The sequence below is a fragment of the Pongo pygmaeus genome, chromosome X, assembly GCF_028885625.2.
Source record: "Pongo pygmaeus isolate AG05252 chromosome X, NHGRI_mPonPyg2-v2.0_pri, whole genome shotgun sequence".
Taxonomy (NCBI): Eukaryota; Metazoa; Chordata; class Mammalia; order Primates; family Hominidae; genus Pongo; species Pongo pygmaeus.
In genome coordinates this window covers 134510147-134527593 of record NC_072396.2, presented here as the reverse complement: position 1 = coordinate 134527593, position 17447 = coordinate 134510147, and the positions used below count along the sequence as shown (strand labels likewise).

General features: G+C 51.7%; 1 protein-coding gene across 3 annotated transcripts in view; it reads left to right on the top strand.

The window, feature by feature from the left end:
• Window positions 1–6865: 6865 nt before the first annotated feature.
• Window positions 6866–17447, top strand: part of ELF4 (E74 like ETS transcription factor 4) — a 45937-nt gene continuing 35355 nt past the window's right edge. The window contains exon 1 of one of the 3 annotated variants that reach the window (XM_054471310.2): window positions 6866–7183. The gene's annotated coding sequence lies outside the window, so the exon portion shown is untranslated. Of the gene's footprint in view, window positions 7184–7259; window positions 7479–17447 lie in introns of those variants that run through there. The other 2 variants (XM_054471309.2, XM_054471311.2) reach the window with 2 other exon arrangements.

Below are 17447 nucleotides of genomic sequence, written 5' to 3'. Positions count from 1 at the left end.
GCACCACTGGACAGTGGCCCCAAACCCCTGGATGCTGCATTGCCTCTGATAGGAGCCCAGGGCAGGTACCTGCCTTTTTGCCCTGGTCGCAGGGACTTTTGCAGGCTGAGCTTTGGCTCCAAGGTAGGAGTTGGGGATCAGTGGGGTTAGAGACTCCAAGGGGCTTGCCCTCATCTCATTTGCTGACTCTGCCCAAAGCCACTTCGTCCTCACTTTTTTTTTCTTTTCAAATGAACCACAGGTTTGGGTCTTTCCATCTCCCACACCCTCCAAATTTCCCACCATCCCAGAGGGCCCTCCTGAAGAACACAGAATCTGTTTCCCAAACAACAGGCCCACTCCTTAGCTGTCGGGGGTTGGGGGGTAGTGCCTCCCAGCAGCCACCACGCTCAGGGTGAGCACCTACTCACAGCCAGCAGCACCTCCTGTGTCGGCATCATCTCCTCCAGGCAGCCAGCCCTCCTGAGCTGCTGTCCAGCTCGAAGACAAGTGAAAGCCAGTGATCTTCTAAAGTTTTGTAGGGGCTTTCACGGTGCTGGGAGGAGACATGTATAACTGTTTTTGTTTTGTTTTTTGTTTGTTTGTTTGTTTTGAGATGGAGTCTTTGCTCTGTCACCCAGGCTGGAGTGCAGTGGCACAATCTCGGCTCACTGCAAGCTCCGCCTCCCAGGTTCACGCCATTCTCCTGCCTCAGCCTCCCACGTAGCTGGGACTACAGGAGCCCGCCACCACGCCCGGTTAATTTTTTGTATTTTTTAGTAGAGACAGGGTTTCACCGTGTTAGCCAGGATGGTCTCGATTTCCTGACCTCGTGATCCGCCCACCTTGGCCTCCCAAAGTGCTGGGATTACAGGCGTGAGCCACCGCACCCGGCCAATGTATAACTGTTTTAATGATTGTAAACTGAGCAGGGTGGGCTGCAGGGACCGAGTGGCTTTCTAAGAGCCCCAGTCAGGCATGTCTCCCAGCCTATGAGGGTGGTGCAGATGAAAATTGTGATCTGGGAAGTGGCTACCAACTCCATCCTCTCATCTGCGTGCCTGTGCTTTAACCTGAGTCCACCTCCATCCCCAGTACAGTCCAAGGCCACAGACCATCATCTGTGAAGAAAAGCTTTGGTATAACCACCCCATGTTGCACACAGATCCACATGCCAAGGAGTTAAGTGAGGAGAGGGAGGAAGAAACCAGCCACCTTGTCTCCAGAACCTGGGGTGGCCAGGCACGATGGCTCACGCCTGTAATCCCAGCACTTTGGGAGGCTGAGGCGGGTGGGTCACGAGGTCAGGAGTTCGATACCAGCCTGGCCAACACAGTAAAACCCTGTCTCTACTAAAAATACAAAAATTAGCTGAGCATGATGGTGCGCACCGGTAGTCCCAGCTACTCTAGAGGCTGAGGCAGGAGAATCGCTTGAACCCAGGAGGCGGAGGTTGCAGTGAGCCAAGATCCCGCCACTGCACTCGAGCCTGGACGACAGAGTGAGATTCCGTCTCAAAATAATAATAATAATACAAAAAAATTAGCTGGACGTGGTGGCAGGCGTCTGTAATCCCAGCTACTCGGGAGGCTGAGGTAGGAGGGCTGAGGCAGGAGAATCACTTGAGCCTGGGAGGCAGAAGTTGCAGTGAGCCAAGATCGCGCCATTGCATTCCAGCCTGGGCAACAAGAGCAAAACTGTCTCAAAAAAAAAAAAAAAAAAAAAAAAAAAAAAAAAAAAAAAAAAAGGACCTGGGGTGATTTGCAGGAAAACATGATGGGCTATCAGGCATTGCTTGAAGAAAGGAATTCTGTTTTGCAGCTATTCAACAAGCTTTTTAGAACAAACACTGCTTATGCTGACCAGACACAACCTTGACTTGGAGATCTCTGCATGCCACTTGGATACCCATGGCCTTGTCATGTAAACCCAACAGATGCAAACCTGGGGTTATTGAATGCAACAGAAGAATGAGTACTGGCTTTATAGGAAGGATTATAGGGGGCTTCTCAGACTTATAGGTGGGAGGCTTCTTTTTACACCATAACCTCTCTCCCAGCTTTTGAATACACTCCTGGTTCCAAAAGTCTAATCGATAGGCAACTTTCCTTTTCTTTCTTTTTCTTTCTTTCTTTCTTTTTCTTTTTTCTTTCTCCTTCCTTCCTTCCTTCCTCTCTCTCTCTTTCTCTCTCTCTTTCTTTCTTTTTGACAGTTTCTCTCTGTCACCCAGACTGGAGTACAGTGGTGTGATATCGGCTCACTGCAACTTCTGCCTCCCGGGTTCAAGTGATTCTCCTGCCTCAGCCTCCAGAGTAGCTGGGATTACAGGCACCCACCACCACGCCCAGCTAATTTTTGTATTTTTAGTAGAGATGGGGTTTCACCATGTTGGTCAGTCTGGTCTTGAACTCCTGACCTCAGGTGATTCACCTGCCTCGGCTTCTCAAAGTGCTGGGATTACAGGCGTGAGCCACTGTGCCTGGCCAATAGGCAACTTTTCTAGTATGTGTCTATGGTGGTATGTTCGGGCTCTGGCCACAGAAACTGTGGCGTTGTGGTATGTTGCTCTGCCCACAAGTTTGAATAGCATTTGCTGAGGACAAGGAGTTAAGTGAGCAGAGGGAGGGAGAAATCAGCCACCTCATCTCCAAAGAACCTGGGGTGATTTGCAGGAAAACATGGGCTATCAGCCACTGCTTGAAAAAAAGAGATAAAGGCCAGGCATAGCGGCTCATGCTTGTAATCCCGACATTTTGGGAGGCCGAGGTGAGAGAATCGCTTGAGCCCAGGAGTTCAAGACCAGCCTGGAAAACATGGCAAAACCCTGTCTCTACAAAAAATACAAAAATTAGCCAGGCATGGTGGTGTGCGTCTGTAGTCCCAGCTACCCCGGAGGCCAAAGAGAGGGAGGATCGCTTGAGCCCAGGAGTTGGAGGCTGCAGCGAGCTATGATTGTACCACTGCACTCCAGCCTGGGCAATACAGCAAGACCTTGCCTCTGGGAAAAAAGAAAAAGGAGACAAAGAGGGGCTCTGAAAGCTGTTAAAGTGGAAGGGCAAGTTGAGTGTGCAAGTAGGAAGGTGGAACTACGTGGGCTGTGGGCAACACAGAGGCCCCTCCCGCTCCTTGCAGAACTCAAGTTTTGAGCCTCGAGACCACCCAGTCAAGGTTGGAGACTGGAGGAAGCAGGGCTGGAAGGACAAAGGCTCGGAGTGCTCCGCTCATGGTGCAGGCTGGGCATCCATGGGCGACTCGAGAAGGGGAATTCCTGCCAAGTCAGGGAATGAGCCATTGGTAGAAACAGCGTGGCTGTCGTCAGGAGAGTGGTGATCTCAGGCTGGCTGGCCCCACCTGGCTTGGGCTCACCCAGCAGGTAAGTGGAAGAGCAGCGAGCTGTGTGGGGAAGGAGAAGGGCAGCCAGGAAGGTCATTCAGGTGGCCCACGGCTCCCCAAGGTGAGGCCAGCCTTTTTCATCAAGGAGGGTGGGGCTTGCTTTGGCTGCAACGTGCAGATCATGGGGCTGTGGTTAGTTCTGAGAGGCTGGGGAAGGTGGGAACTTATGGGATTCCCACAAGCCGTGGGCTACAGGGCGCTGGCAGGCGTTAGGGCCAGTCACCATGAGCTGGTTGGCAGTGCCGACCTCTCTTCCTGCCCTTCCCAAAAGGAAAACCTCTCCTTGCATGCTGCCTTGAGGCTTCAGCCTTGGTTCAAACTACATTCACTTACGGGAGGGATCCACCATTAGTCCTGAGCAACTTCAGCCCTGGCCCTGTCATACTTTCTCCTGAGAGCTGGGTTGAGAAAGGGAAATGAAGATGAACATGACACCTAAGAGAGCTAATATTTATTGAAGACTTACTGGGCACCAGACACTGCCATAGACATTTGTTATCTCATTCAGTCCTTGCCACAGCCTTGGGAGGTAGGTTCATATTGTCTCCAATTTAAAAATAAGAAAAGCCAGGCTGGGGGCAGGGAAGTGGGGATGGTTAATGGGTACAAAAATACAGTTAGAATGAGTAAGATCTAGTACCTGATAGCACTACAGGGTGCCTGCAGTCAACAATAATTTATTGCACATTTAAAAATAACTAGGGCCAGGCGCAGTGGCTCACACCTGTAATCCCAGCACTTTGGGAAGCCAAGGCGGGCGCATCACCTGAGGTCAGGAGTTCGAGACCAGCCTGACCAACATGGAGAAACCCCATCTCTACTAAAAATACAAAAATTAGCCGGGTGTGGTGGTGCATGCCTGTAATCCCCGTTACTCGGGAGGCTGAGGTAGGAGAATCGCTTGAACCCAGGAGGCAGAGGTTGTGGTGAGCCGAGATCACACCATTGCACTCCAGCCTGGGCAAGAAGAGTGAAATTCTGTCTCAAAAATAAATAAATAAATAAATAAAAATCTAAACTAAAAGAGTATAACTGGATTGTATATAACACAAAGAAAGAGGCTGGGCGCAGTGGCTCACACCTGTAATCCCAGCACTTTGAGAGGCCAAGGCGGGTGGATGACAAGGTCAGGAGATCGAGACCATCCTGACTAACACAGTGAACCCCTGCCTCTACTAAAAAATACAAAAAATTAGCTGGGCATGGTGGCGGGTTCCTGTAGTCCCAGCTACTCGGGAGGCTGAGGCAGGAGAATGGCATGAACCCGGGAGGCAGAGCTTGCAGTGAGCTGAGAGCTTGCAGTGAGCCGAGATCGCACCAGTGCACTCCAGCCTGGGTGAAAGAGCGAGACTCTGTCTCAAAAAAAAAAAGAAAAAAAGAAAACACACAAAGAAAGGAGAAATGCTTGAGGTGACAGATACCCCATTTACCCTGATGTGATTATTACACACTGCATGCCTGTATCAAAACATCTCATGTAACCCATAAATACACACACCTACAATGTACCCATAAAAATAAAAAACAAAAATAAAAAATTATTTTATTTATTTATTTTTTTGAGATGGAGTCTCACTGTGTCGTCCAGGCTGGAGTGCAGTGGTGCGATCTCGGCTCACTGCAACCTCTGCCTCCCAGGTTCAAGTGACTCTCCTGCCTCAGCCTCCCGAGTAGCTAGAACTACAGGCATGCACCACCATACCGGCTAATTTTTGTATTTTTAGTAGAGATGGGGTTTCACCATGTTGGCCAGGCTGGTCTTGAACTCCTGACCTCAAGTGATCCACCCACCTCGGCATCCCAAAGTACTGGGATTACAGGCATGAGTCACCACGCCCAGCCTAGTTTTTGTTTTTGTTTTGTTTTAAAGAAGAAAAGTGAGGCTCAGAGAGTTTAAGTGACTTGCCCAAAGTCACGCAGCTGGTAAATAGTGAAATGGAATAGGAACCCAGGTCTGTCTGAGGTTACAGACCACTGAACTCTTAGCAAAATGGGAAAGTGTGTGTGTGTGTGCACGCATGTGCAGACGTGTGTGTCCATTCGTGAGTTTCAAAGTCAAGGTAAAGAGGGCTTAGGGACATCTGGGACCTACCCCAAATTTGAGAGGGGACCCTCGTGGATGAGAGGCCAGCAGAGAACTGTGGGTCTCCAGGATCTGGAATCCCCTGGGAAAAGCATGTCCGCTTGTAAAAGATAAAGTGCTTGTTTTGGGGACTTGATTCTGAGTATCCAGGAGGTCTCAGGGGCCGGCGCCCCAGTCCAGCCACAGGATCTTTCTTTGGGAACTTGTAATCTGCAGCTGCCTTTGTGGCCATCATCCACCACCACTCCTGTCCCCCAGTCCTGCGCCTGAGATGATTCTTTCCCAAGGCAGGAAAAGCAGGCCGATGCTGGAGGCTGAGCAGGTCCTTCAACCTCAAGCCCTTTAGAAGGCCCCATCCCCTGGGGCCCCTTCAGTCTTGATGCTTTCTGCCAAGGCTTAGGCCTTGCTGCCCCCACCCCCAAAAAGGCCACGTGGAACTATACAGAGTAACAATTCCCAGCGGACTCTCTCCAGAGCCTCCTATCAGCAGCCCCACGTAGGCGGCGGTATTGATGTTGAGGCAGGTCAGAGAGGGCAAAGGGGAGATAGAAGGGAAGCGTGCGTGAGTGGCTTTCAAGTGGGCGCGTGGAGCAGAGCAGCCTGGCTTTGGACAGGGGAAGAAAGGTAGGCATGGGCTTTCTTCCAGCACCCGAACTCTGGCTCTCTTTGCACTTGCTGGGCCAGCCCCTCTCCCCCTAGCCCTTCCCCTGACTCGTATCTTGCCAGCGTCCCCCACCCCAACTTCCCGCAGGAGTCCTAGACTCGACTTCCCTAAGAAATCGCCGAAACTCTCCAGTCACCCCAGGTGTTCCGCCCAGGATTCTGCGGAGTCGGGCATATGGTTCCAAAATTGTATCCTCTGGGCATCTCGCGGCCTCACCCGCCGCACGGCCCGCCCTCCCGCTGGGGCCCGCACACCCCAGGAGCTCAATAATGTGGAGCGCAGGGCTTGGCCCAAAGGCGTCAAGCAAGTCTCCACTTGCACGGGCCGAGGGGGCTGGACGAAACCTTCCCGAGTCCGCGGGGAAGGGATTTCTCTCCGGGGCGTTGTGTGGGGGCTTCGCACCGGGAAGGGCGCAGAACGAGCAGAGAGCTCGGAGTCCCGCTGGCTAGAAGCAGAGCGGGGGGCGCCCGCCCGGGCCGCGGCGCACGACGCGGGCTCTGCGGGCGCCCTGCCTCGTGGTCCCCCGGGCGCGAGCGAGCCGCGAGGGGAAGGAGAGGCCGCGCGGGCCCCTGGCACGGCTCCCCCTGCCGTGCTGGCGACCGCGGCGGGCGGGCCGGGGCGGAGGGGCGCTGTTTCCACCGAGATGCCTCGTCCCTCCCTCGTTCCCTCCCCCACCCCGCCCGCCCGCGGTCCCTCCCGTCGGTCCCTCCCTCCGGCTCTTCCCTCCCTCCCGCCCTGCCTCCTTCGCGCCCGCCCCAGCCGCCGCCTGCGGGGACGTGTGTGTCTCTAGTGCAATTTCCCCTTTCGCTCGCTCGTTTCGGTGCAGGTCTGCGCCGGTTCGCGCCCCCTCCCCGGGCGCCCCTGCCGCCCCCTGTCTTGGCCCAGCCCTCCCCGGCGTCCGCCCCGCTCCCCGCGCGTTCCACCCCGCCCCCCGCCCCGTTTTATCAGGGGCTCCGCCGTCTCACCTGGTATTTGCATCTCTCCCTCCAACTTGCCATTGGCGGCGCGACGTGTGGGAGAGCCCTGCGCCTCGCCCGCCCGGACCAGCCTGCCCCGGCGCCGAGGTGAGTCACGGGCGCGGGGTGGCGGGGGCAGGCGGGCGGGGAGGAAGGGCGGGCGGGGAGGAGGGCGGGGGACGGCGGCCCCGGCGGCCGCGGGGACGGACCGGGCGCCGCGCTCAACTTCCACTTCTCCTTTCGCCGGCGCCGAGTTCCCGGCGCTGCTCGCCCGGCCCGCCTTCCGAGGGGAGAGGACGGGCTGGCGGGGCTGGGGACCCGCGTCTCGGCCCCCGGAGCGGGGACCACGGAGACAGACCCCGGCCCGGCGACCGAGCTGGGCCCGTGAGCCACTCGGCCTCAGGTACGTCGATGGCGCCGGTTCTTCGAGGCTTCGGGGACCTGGAAAAGTTTGCCTGAGGGCGGAATCGAGAGCGCCGGGGCCCCGGCGTGGGGCTGGGGGCCCAGGGAAGGGCGGGAGAGTCGCGGCGTGTCGCGAGCCGCCCTGGCGTCGCCCCGCCGCGCGTGTGCTGGAGAACCCGGGCTCCCGATCCCGGGATGGAAGTGGAATGGATTCCCCGAGTCGGGGAGTCGGGGTAGGGGCCCCTGTTTTCCCTCGCCCCCCGCAGCCTGGGTTCCGTGACGGGGCCGATCGTGACAGCAGGCCCCCAGAAGCTGGGCGCCCGAGGGCAGAGGAGGTGGGGCGGACTGTGGCGGAGCTGCTAGATGGATCCGACTGCCCCCGGGGCTTCTGGGGCCAGGGCTTTAGGGTCACACGCACACACGCGCACGCAGACCTATGATTTGGAGAACTGGATCGCCAAAATAGAGACCTCTTGGCAGGGGCCGGAGTTTCCGTGTGAGCCAGCCGCCAGCCTTCCCGCTCCCGCGTTCCCGCTCTCCCCGGCTCTCCCGCCTCCGGGTTCCCTCCCAGGCCGCCGCCTAGGGGATTCAGCAGCCGCACCATGCGGGGTCCCCTCACGCCAGCGCCTTGCTTTGGAGGCTTGAGGGACTACTGAGGCGGTGACCGCTTTATGAATTCCTGGCTCCTCCACCGCCCCCTAACCCTGACTCCAGTTTCTCACCACCGTATGCCTGCACATCACCTTCCTGACCAGAGTCACCTCCTGACCCCTTGGCACCTCGGCTCAGCGAGGTCGTCCTGGGCAGCCCCCGCCCCGCACCATACCCCAGCTGAGGGATTTGATGGCCATTTGATTCCCGCCCCTCATACCTCGGCCTGTGATAGAGGCCTGTCTGGTCCTGCAGCCTCTTCTGGTTAATGTTTGACAGTTCATTGTGGCTAATTATTTTAATTAGCTCTTAAAGTGGGAAGGAACAGTTAACCTTGGACTTCTCGATTTTGGCCTGGTGGGGCCTCAAATGGGAGGAGTGCTGGGGAGGTGGGGAGGTAGGAGCGGAAGTGAGGTCACCACCCCAGGGCCTGAACCACCACTGCTCAGCCCCAACAGCTGGTGGGCACGCCCATTGGGGACTCACCCCCTGCGAGCTGACCCCTGGCCCGAGTGCCAGGTTGGAGGTGGGTGAAGGGAACAGTTCTAGCTCTTCCCTTTGGGGAGACTTTGGCACTGAAAATGCCCGGGGAACACATATGCCCAGCAAGAATGCCAGTCCTTCCTTGCAGTTAGTTACACTGGGTTTTCCTGGTTATAAAGTGCTTCTCAACCATTAATTCAGATTCAGTGCATCCAGTACAGGAGCAGCGTAGGGGGAGCTCTCTGGAGTTCAATGAAGATTATCAGGGAGGACTTCCTATCCCAGCCAGCCGGTGTGAGGAAGAGGCTACCTTGCATCTGGTTGTTTCTGGGGCTGGATTCAGAGCCTGGGATCTCTTGTTGGGGGCAGGGGTGGGGGGGACCATGAAGCAGGCTCCATGCTACCACCCTCACCCAGCCTCTTGCTGTGAGCCGAAGGAGTGGCTTGTTTGCAACTATGTCTGGCATTCCTCCCTGTGCTGCACTGTTTGCTCGGTGGTTGCTCAGGAACTGGCGCCCACCCCTGGACAACCTAGGGGCCCAAAATCCACTCTCCCTCACCTAGTGCTAAGTGGTGACACAGTGGCTTCTGTCTTCTCTGGCATATATTGGGATCTAAAATAGAGGGTGCTGTGGTCTGTCTCTAGGGGCCTGATTGATAGCATGTCCAAAATGCCCCTCATCCTGCAAAAATCAGGCCGTGTCACACAGACCCAGCTAGACACAGGCTGAGGAGTTTGCTTTCCTGGGGAAACCTCTGCTCTTCTGCTCTTAAGCTTGGCCTTCGTCCTTTCCACATCCCCTACCCCCGCAATGTTCTAATTTTACATCGTTTTTGTTTTTGCGTTTAGAGTGTTGTGGGGTTTTTTTGTTTTTTGCTTTTTGTTTTTGTTTTTTAATTCAGGGTCTCACTTTGTCACCCAGGCTGGAGTGCAGTGGCACAGTCACAGCTCACTGTAATCTTGAACTCCTTACCTCCAGTTCTTTTTTTTTTTTTTGAGATGGAGTTTCACTCTTGTTGCCCAGGCTGGAGTGCAATGGCACGATCTTGGCTCGCCGCAACCTCCGTCTCCCGGGTTCAAGTGATTCTCCTGCCTCAGCCTCCCGAGTAGCTGGGATTACAGGCATGTGTCACCACTTCCGGCTAATTTTGTATTTTTGGTAGAGACGGGGTTTCTCCATGATGGTCAGGCTGGTCTCGAACTCCTGACCTCAGGTGATCCACCCGCCTCCGCCTCCCAAAGTGCTGGATTACAGGCGTGAGCCACTGCACCCAGCTACCTCCAGTTCTTAAAGCCTGGCTGTCTAGGTCAAAATCCCAGCGTTGTTATTTACTAGCTATGTGATCCCAGTCAATTGTATGCCCCAGTTTCCTTATCTGTCACATGAGACCTACTTTATAACACTTTGGTGAGGATCAAATACATGAATGAATACATATAAGATGCTTATTAGAACAGCACATGGCACACAGTAAGTGCTAGCTGCCCTTACGATATTGCCTAATGCAGCGCCTAAAACTCAGATTCAATTCAGCAAACACTCGCTCAGAGCCAGTCCTAGTACCAGGCCCCAACGCGGTGGCAGTGAGGAAAACATGGATGTGAGGAAGACACCACCTGCCTTCTGGGATTGTGTGTACCTTTTCATGTGGGCTGGAGTCGGAGCAGGGGTACGGGAAGGGGTCAGGGAGAGGGGATACGTCATCTATATAAATAATTGTAATTGGAAGCTAGGATCAAATTCCTGAGCCAGTGTGGGGGATCAAGCACCCTAGACTTGGGGGCTTCTCTTTGCCTGAAGAACCTGGCCAGATTCTGGTCTAGATGCACCCCCCACCCTCCCCACACGCAGTCTTGCCCTAGGATTTGGGTGAATGAGAGGGAAAGGGACACTGGTTTCTTTTCTTTTCTTTTTTTCTTTTCTTTTTTTTTTTTTTTGAGATGGAGTCTCGCTCTGTCGCCCAGGCTGGAGTGCAGTGGCCCAATCTCGGCTCACTGCAACCTCTGCCTCCCAGGCCCAAGCAATTCTCCTTGCCTTAGCCTTCTGAATAGCTAGGATTACAGGTGCCCACAACCTTCCCCAGCTAATTTTTGTATATTTTAGTAGAGACAGGGTTTCACCATGTTGGCCAGGCTGGTCTTGAACTATTGACCTCAGGTGATCCGCCCGCCTTGGCCTCCCAAAGTGCTGGGATGACAGGCGTGAGCCATTGCTCCTAGCTGGGACACTGGTTTCTGCATGAGCTACAGGTGGCAATCTTGCAGGATGTCATTTGTTGGGTTCCAGGGCAGGATGGCATTTCTTAGGGACACCCTCCAAACATCCCTATAGCCCCCTGCAGTGGAAGGGCTCATGTCTGCCATGCCCCCTGTCTCCCCAGGATCTCCCACTGACCTGGGAAAGGCCCTGGGCAGCCTTCTGTCCTCAGGGTAGGGCCTGACCCCAACCTGGGCTTGGCATCTCTCCTGGATTTCTAAGCTGCAAAGAGGTTTCTGGCTTCTCTTCCAATTTATTCTTTTTGTGGTTCTCAGACTGAAAACTACTTCTGCAGGGGAGAAAGGAAACTCCTGCAAGGTACCCAGAATCCCATAGGCGCTTTCCTAGGGGTCAGGGGCTTTTCTCATCAACACCAACTTGCCTGCAAATCTCTGGCCGCTGAGCTTCGTGTGTCCTGTAATAGCAGCCACACTGCTAATGCCCTGTAGCTCGGGCCCCAGTGCTGGTTGCCAAGAAACTGCTGGTCGGGGTGCTTATGAGGGTTCTGACCTCATAGGGGCTGCCGAGTTTCAATTCAACAGATATTTATTAATACCTACTGTGTGCCCAACCGATGCTAGGCGCTGTGGGGGAGATGAGAGAAGGAGGCGCTGGGGAAGAGATGACTAAGACACCGAAACAATCAGAGGCGAGGACAAGCAGCCGGGCCAGTGGCTGGTCAGGTGCTAATTGTGCTTGTTGGAGCAGAGGCCAGCACGGCTGGGACTGGAGGTCAGCAGCAGCTGGAGGAGGGTGGGAAGGCTTTGTGAGGGATGCGGGCCTAGGCTAGAACTTGAAGGGGGGTGAGGGGGAAGCAAGGGGGAGATTTGGCTCAGCAGAAAAGGAAGAAAAGACGCCTTTCTCTCTATTCCCTGGCCACGAACTGACCTTCGAAGCCTGGATGATTGTTTGGCAAATGCGTGTCACATAAAAGACCAGGTCAGCGAGTGTGGGTGGCTCAGTGCAAACCCCTGTCTCCACTCCAGGAGATATAAACTGGCTGGCCAGCCTGCCACCCAAGCTGAGGGGATTTCATTTTGAAACCCCTCCCTTACCAGACACACACACACACACACACATACACACACACATACACAGGCCCCTGGGGAGTGGGAGAGATGGCAGGGGAGACGTAGGGCACTTAAATGACAGGAAAACTGACATGCCACACGTGCTCATGGCAGTCTCAGGCTGGCTGGATCCCACCTTTTCCTCAGAGTTCTGGGATTTCTCTGGAAGCCCAGAGCTTCAGGTGGAGGAAAGATTTTCATAATTGTTCCCCACTCCACCATCTGGGAAATGAAGAATGTAGAGTATCATGTGTTTCTGCCCAGACCGCTAAGGACCAGCCATATATTGCTTCCACTGATTCTGTGTCTCCCAAGGCTGGACATGGAGGAAGCTTGGCCCTTGTTGGGTTTAATTGGATAAAAAAACTCCCAGACATCCCCCTGCCACATACACACACTCATCATTTTCCTCTCTCACTTCCCTGCACCCTCCCCAGCACATTTCAACACCAAAGGGACATACCAGAGGGCCCTGACTTCTTGGTTGGGAAATCATGCCCTAAGGTGAGTTTCTCGGCAAAGAGACCCCAGCCTGCTTCCAGGGTGAGGAGGAGGGTCAGGGAGCAGGGAAGGGTGTTTCATGCAGGAAGGTCTGCAAGGGAAAGTGCCAGAACATTTCTCAGAAAGGCTAACAAGAAGCAAGCTAAGCAGCTTGTAGAGGCCGAGCAAGCTTTCCCTTGAGTTGCCACCTTCTTTTTTTTTTTAATTTGAGACAGAGTCTTGCTCTGTCGCCCAGGCTGGAGTGCAGTGGTGTGATCTCGGCTCACTGCAACCTCCATCTCCCGGGTTCAAGCAATTCTCCTGCCTCAGCCTCCTAAGTAGCTGGGATTACAAGCGCCCACCACCATGCCCAGCTAATTTTTTTTTTTTTTGTATTTTTTAGTAAAGACGGGGTTTCGCCATGTTGGCCAGCCTGATCTCGAACCCCTGACCTCAGGTGATCCACCTGTCTTGGCTTCCCAAAGTGCTGGGATTACAGGCATGAGCCACCGCACCTGGCCGAGTTGCCACCTTCTTGATGGGTCATTTTCTTGGCCCAGTGTAGGCACTTCCTGCCTCTCAGAACACCTGACTCTCCTGAAGCTTCCTTTCCTCTTCCAGTGTGACCCAATATCCTTCCCAATACACGTTATTGTCTAGAGGAGGAAGAGCACAGGCTCTCTACATTTATATGCCAAACTTACTGGCTGTGTGACTATTTGCTGTTGAGCTAGTTACTTAACCACTCTGGGAGTCAGCGCCCATCTCACAGGGTTGGAGTGAAGCTTAAATGAGACGATGCATATAAAGCACTCAGCAGAGTGCCTGGCATATAGTACCCACCCAGTAAGTGTTCACTGCTGTTATTATTATTCCTGTGACAGGTATTATTATTGTTGTCACCATTTCCCCTTCACACACCCTTGACTTTGCCAGGCTCTAGGGACCAACTACTTCTTTGGCAATGCGGGCAGGGCATGCCACACCCATTTCTGAAACTAAGAGGGAGATTTTCCAGGTTTTTCTGCTTTTTGTTAACTCGGCCATTGCACAGGATAGGGAAAGGATGTAATAGAAGGTGTGTGTGTGTGTGTGTGTGTGTAATATACTGAACGGCAGGCAGTGCTGTAGTGAAGAGCAAAACTCAAATCGTTAATATTTGTATTAACATTGCCTTCTTTAGTCCTTCACCATTTTCATCTTGAGCATCATTCACTGAAGAAATAAGAGTAAGTTAGTTTCTTTGAGAGAAGGCCTAATGTTGTACTCCTGGGAACTATTTAGCAATCATCAGATTGTTGTTATTATCCTACTGAGTGTAAAATTCTGGGAGCCAACTGGCTGACTACCACTCACTCTCACCCTTCACTAGAATAGATGATGGGTCCATTCTGGGCCAATGCCCAGAGGCCTTGAGTTGAGGCTGGGGCACTGCCTTCGCCCAGAAGAGCTCCCAGGGGACTGGGGGCCAGTCCCCTTCCAGAGGCCTCCCAGAGAGTAACTTGGAGGTTCCATTTGCTATTGACTGGATTGTGTTTGCTTGAGGAGCCTGTGACCACCCGCAGGGACAGGCAGCCTAGGATAAACTGGACCACCCCTGAGTAAAGCACTCCACTCAGTCCCTTGGTCCCCACCCCTCAGTTAGAACTGCTAGGCTTTGGGGGATGGGAGGGTGGCAATTATTCTTAACCTCCTGAAATTCCTGATGACCCGATAACAAGGAGGTATTTAGACATAGAATGAGGAGCTAATCTTTTTCCTATAATGCCCCCTGAGGATAACAGAGGCTAGTTCAGCTCCGCTAATTCTATGAGAATCTATGCACAGAAAACACCTGTCTCATTAGGTGACCACTTCTATATTAGCCATTCTAATAAGTGTGCAGTGGTATCTCATTGTGATTTTAATTCGTATTTCCCTGATGATGTTTGTATTGACTGATGATGTTGAACATCTTTTCATATAGTTGCTGTCCATATGTCTTCTTTGTTGAGGTGTCTGTTCAAATCTTTTGCCCATTTTTAAACTGAATTGTTTGTTTTCTTGTAGTTGAGTTGTGAGAGTTCTTTATATTTTTTGGATACAAGACTTTCATCAGATACACACTTTGTAAATACTTTCTCGTAGTCTGTGGCTTCTTTCAATCCCCTTCTCAGTGTCTTGACTTTAGCAAACATTTTTAATTTTGATGAAAGTGCAACTTTTCAATTTTTCTTTATATGGATCATAGTTTTGGTGCTGTATCGAAGAACTCTTCCCCTAGCCTTAGTTCACAAATATTTTGTCTCATATTTTCTTTTATAGGTTTTATAATATTAGTCTTTACATTTTAGTCTATGGTCTGCTTTGAGTTAATTTTTCTGTATGGTGAGTGGTATGGATCCAAGTTCTTTTCTTTCTTTCCTTCCTTCCTTCCTCCCTTCCTCCCTGCCTCCTTCTCCTTCTTTCTCTCTCTCTCTCTCTCTCTATCTTGCTTTCTTGCTTTCTTCTTTCTTTTTCTTGCTCTTGCTCTTGCTCTATTGCCCAGGCTGGAGTGCAGTGGTATGATTATGGTTCATTGCAGCCTTGACCTCCTGAGCTCAAGTGATCCTACCACCTTAGCCTTCCAAGTAGCTGGGACCACAAGAGTGTGCCACCATGCCTGGCTAATTTTAAATTTTTTTTTGTAGAGGTATGTTCTCACTATGTTGCCCAGGCTGATCTTGAACTCCTGGCCTCAAGCTATCCTTCCAGCTTGGCCTCCCTAAGTGCTAGGATTACAGGTGTGAGCCACTGCACCCAGCCTTTTTTTTCTTTATGCATATGAATATCTAATTATTCTAGCACTATTTGTTGAAAAAGCTATCATCAGTCTACTACCATTGTCTATATGTGGGCCCATTTCTGCACTCTGTATTCAATTCCATTGATTGGTCTACTTGTTTCTCTTTACATTAACACCAACTGTTTTGATTACTGTAGCTTTATAATCATTCTTGAAATCAGGTAGTATTAGCCTTTCAACTTTGCTTTTGTTTGAAGTTGTTTTTGGCTAGTTTAAGTCCTTTGCGATTTCATGTGATTTTTAGGGTTGACTTGTCCATAACATTTTCTTTTAATATTTGCATTTATCCCACTTGCGTTAATTTTTGTTGTAACAAATATGTTTGGTGTTTTATTTTATTTTGAGATGGAGTCCCACTCCGTCGCCCAGGCTGGAGTGCCAGTCGTGCGATCTCAGCTCACTGCAACCTCTGCCTCGTGGGTTCAAGCAATTCTCCTGCCTCAACCTCCCAAGTAGCTGGGATTGCAGGCATGTACCACCACACTCAGCTAATTTTTTTTTTTAAATATATTTTTAGTAGAGACACGGTTTCACCATGTTAGCCAGGCTGGTCTGAAACTCAAACTCCTGACCTCAAATGATCCACCCGCCTTGGCCTCCCAAAGTGCTGGGATTACCAGCGTGAGCCACTGCGCCCAGTCTGGCCTTGTTTTTTTTGTTTGTTTGTTTGTTTGTTTTTGGGTTTTTTTTTTTTGTTTTTTTTTTTTTGAGACGGAGTTTCTCTCTTGTTGCCCAGGCTGGAGTGCAATGGCGCGATCTCGGCTCACTGCAACCTCCGCTTCCCGGGTTCAAGCGATTCTCCTGCCTCAGCCTCCTGACCTCCCGAGTACCTGGGATTACAGTCATGCGTCACCACACCCGGCTAATTCTGTATTTTCAGTAGAGACGTGGTTTCTCCATGTTGGTCAGGCTGGTCTGGAACTCCGACCTCAGGTGATCCACCTGCCTTGGCCTTCCAAAGTGCTGGGATTACAGGCGTGTTTTTTAAATCTTATTTTATAATCATGTTTGTCCCTTATATTACCATTATTTTAGATGATGCTTATCTTTTAATTGATATTCTTAGCCTAAAAAGTTTCTTAACTTTATTATGCATTTGTAAAATAGGACTACTTATTTGTTATTTATTCTTCATTTATTACCAATTTTTGGTGAATAAATCCATGACTATCTGCCTCATACATCATTTTATAGATGCCAATCATATTCTTGGTCAGCCTTGTCTGTCCAGAAAACAAAAGGCTTCTTTAAATAAAATTTTTCTTCATATAGTTATCCTCATACCCCTGTTTTTTTGAATCACTTTACTTCTTAGACCTGATCCAGAATGAAGTCTTTCCTGAGGGTTCAGTGATCAACAAATAACCCCAGGGTGGAAACATTGTGGTTTTGTACAAAGACAGAATGCTTTGGTGATGACCTGATCATCAACTGCCTGTTCAATGCCACTTGGAATAAATGACTCTAGATAATACATCTTGTCCCTAACAGAGGCCTGGAGCAAGAGAGGAAAAGTAACACTGGAGCCCTGGAGACATTTGCCCAACTCTATGGCTACCTTACCCCTAGTCTGTAGCCCTAAGATCTATCAGGACCTGTGGTCTCATTTCTAGAGATCTCACTCTTGTTGAGAATTTAGGTGAACTTCATTCATGAATGCCCAAACCTGTGTTAGTCAGGAGATGAAATGGGCTTTGATCCCATGGATTTTACTACCTGTTGGGGAAACAAGAGATACACATGAAATAATTAAAGGGCAATTCAAGACCCTGTGGGATTAATAAATCTTGTGGTAGAATTTAAGGGTCATGGGGGCTTAGAGAAGGGGGTTCCATGGGTGCAGACCGTAATTATGAGGGTACAACCAGCTCCATGGGGTTGGTGGATGTGATTGGGACCCTGCTGGATAGGCACTATTTGATTAGCCAAAAAGGAGCAGCAAAGGCATGGCAGGCCTGAGAAACTCCGTGAATGAGCCTGGAATGTTCCCTCAGGGGACCATGAGGAGACCACTGGGCTTCAAGCCCAGGCTTAAGTTGGGAAATCATGGGAAACAAGCCGGAGTAGGTAGGGTGGGGTCAGACTGTGAAGGACCTTTGGAAACTGAGCAGATGAGTTTGGACCATAAGGCTCTGCCGAGTCCGGCTGGTGTGGTCACAGCCATCGATGTCAATGTGTGTCCTGGAGTAGGAGTTGGCGCCAGC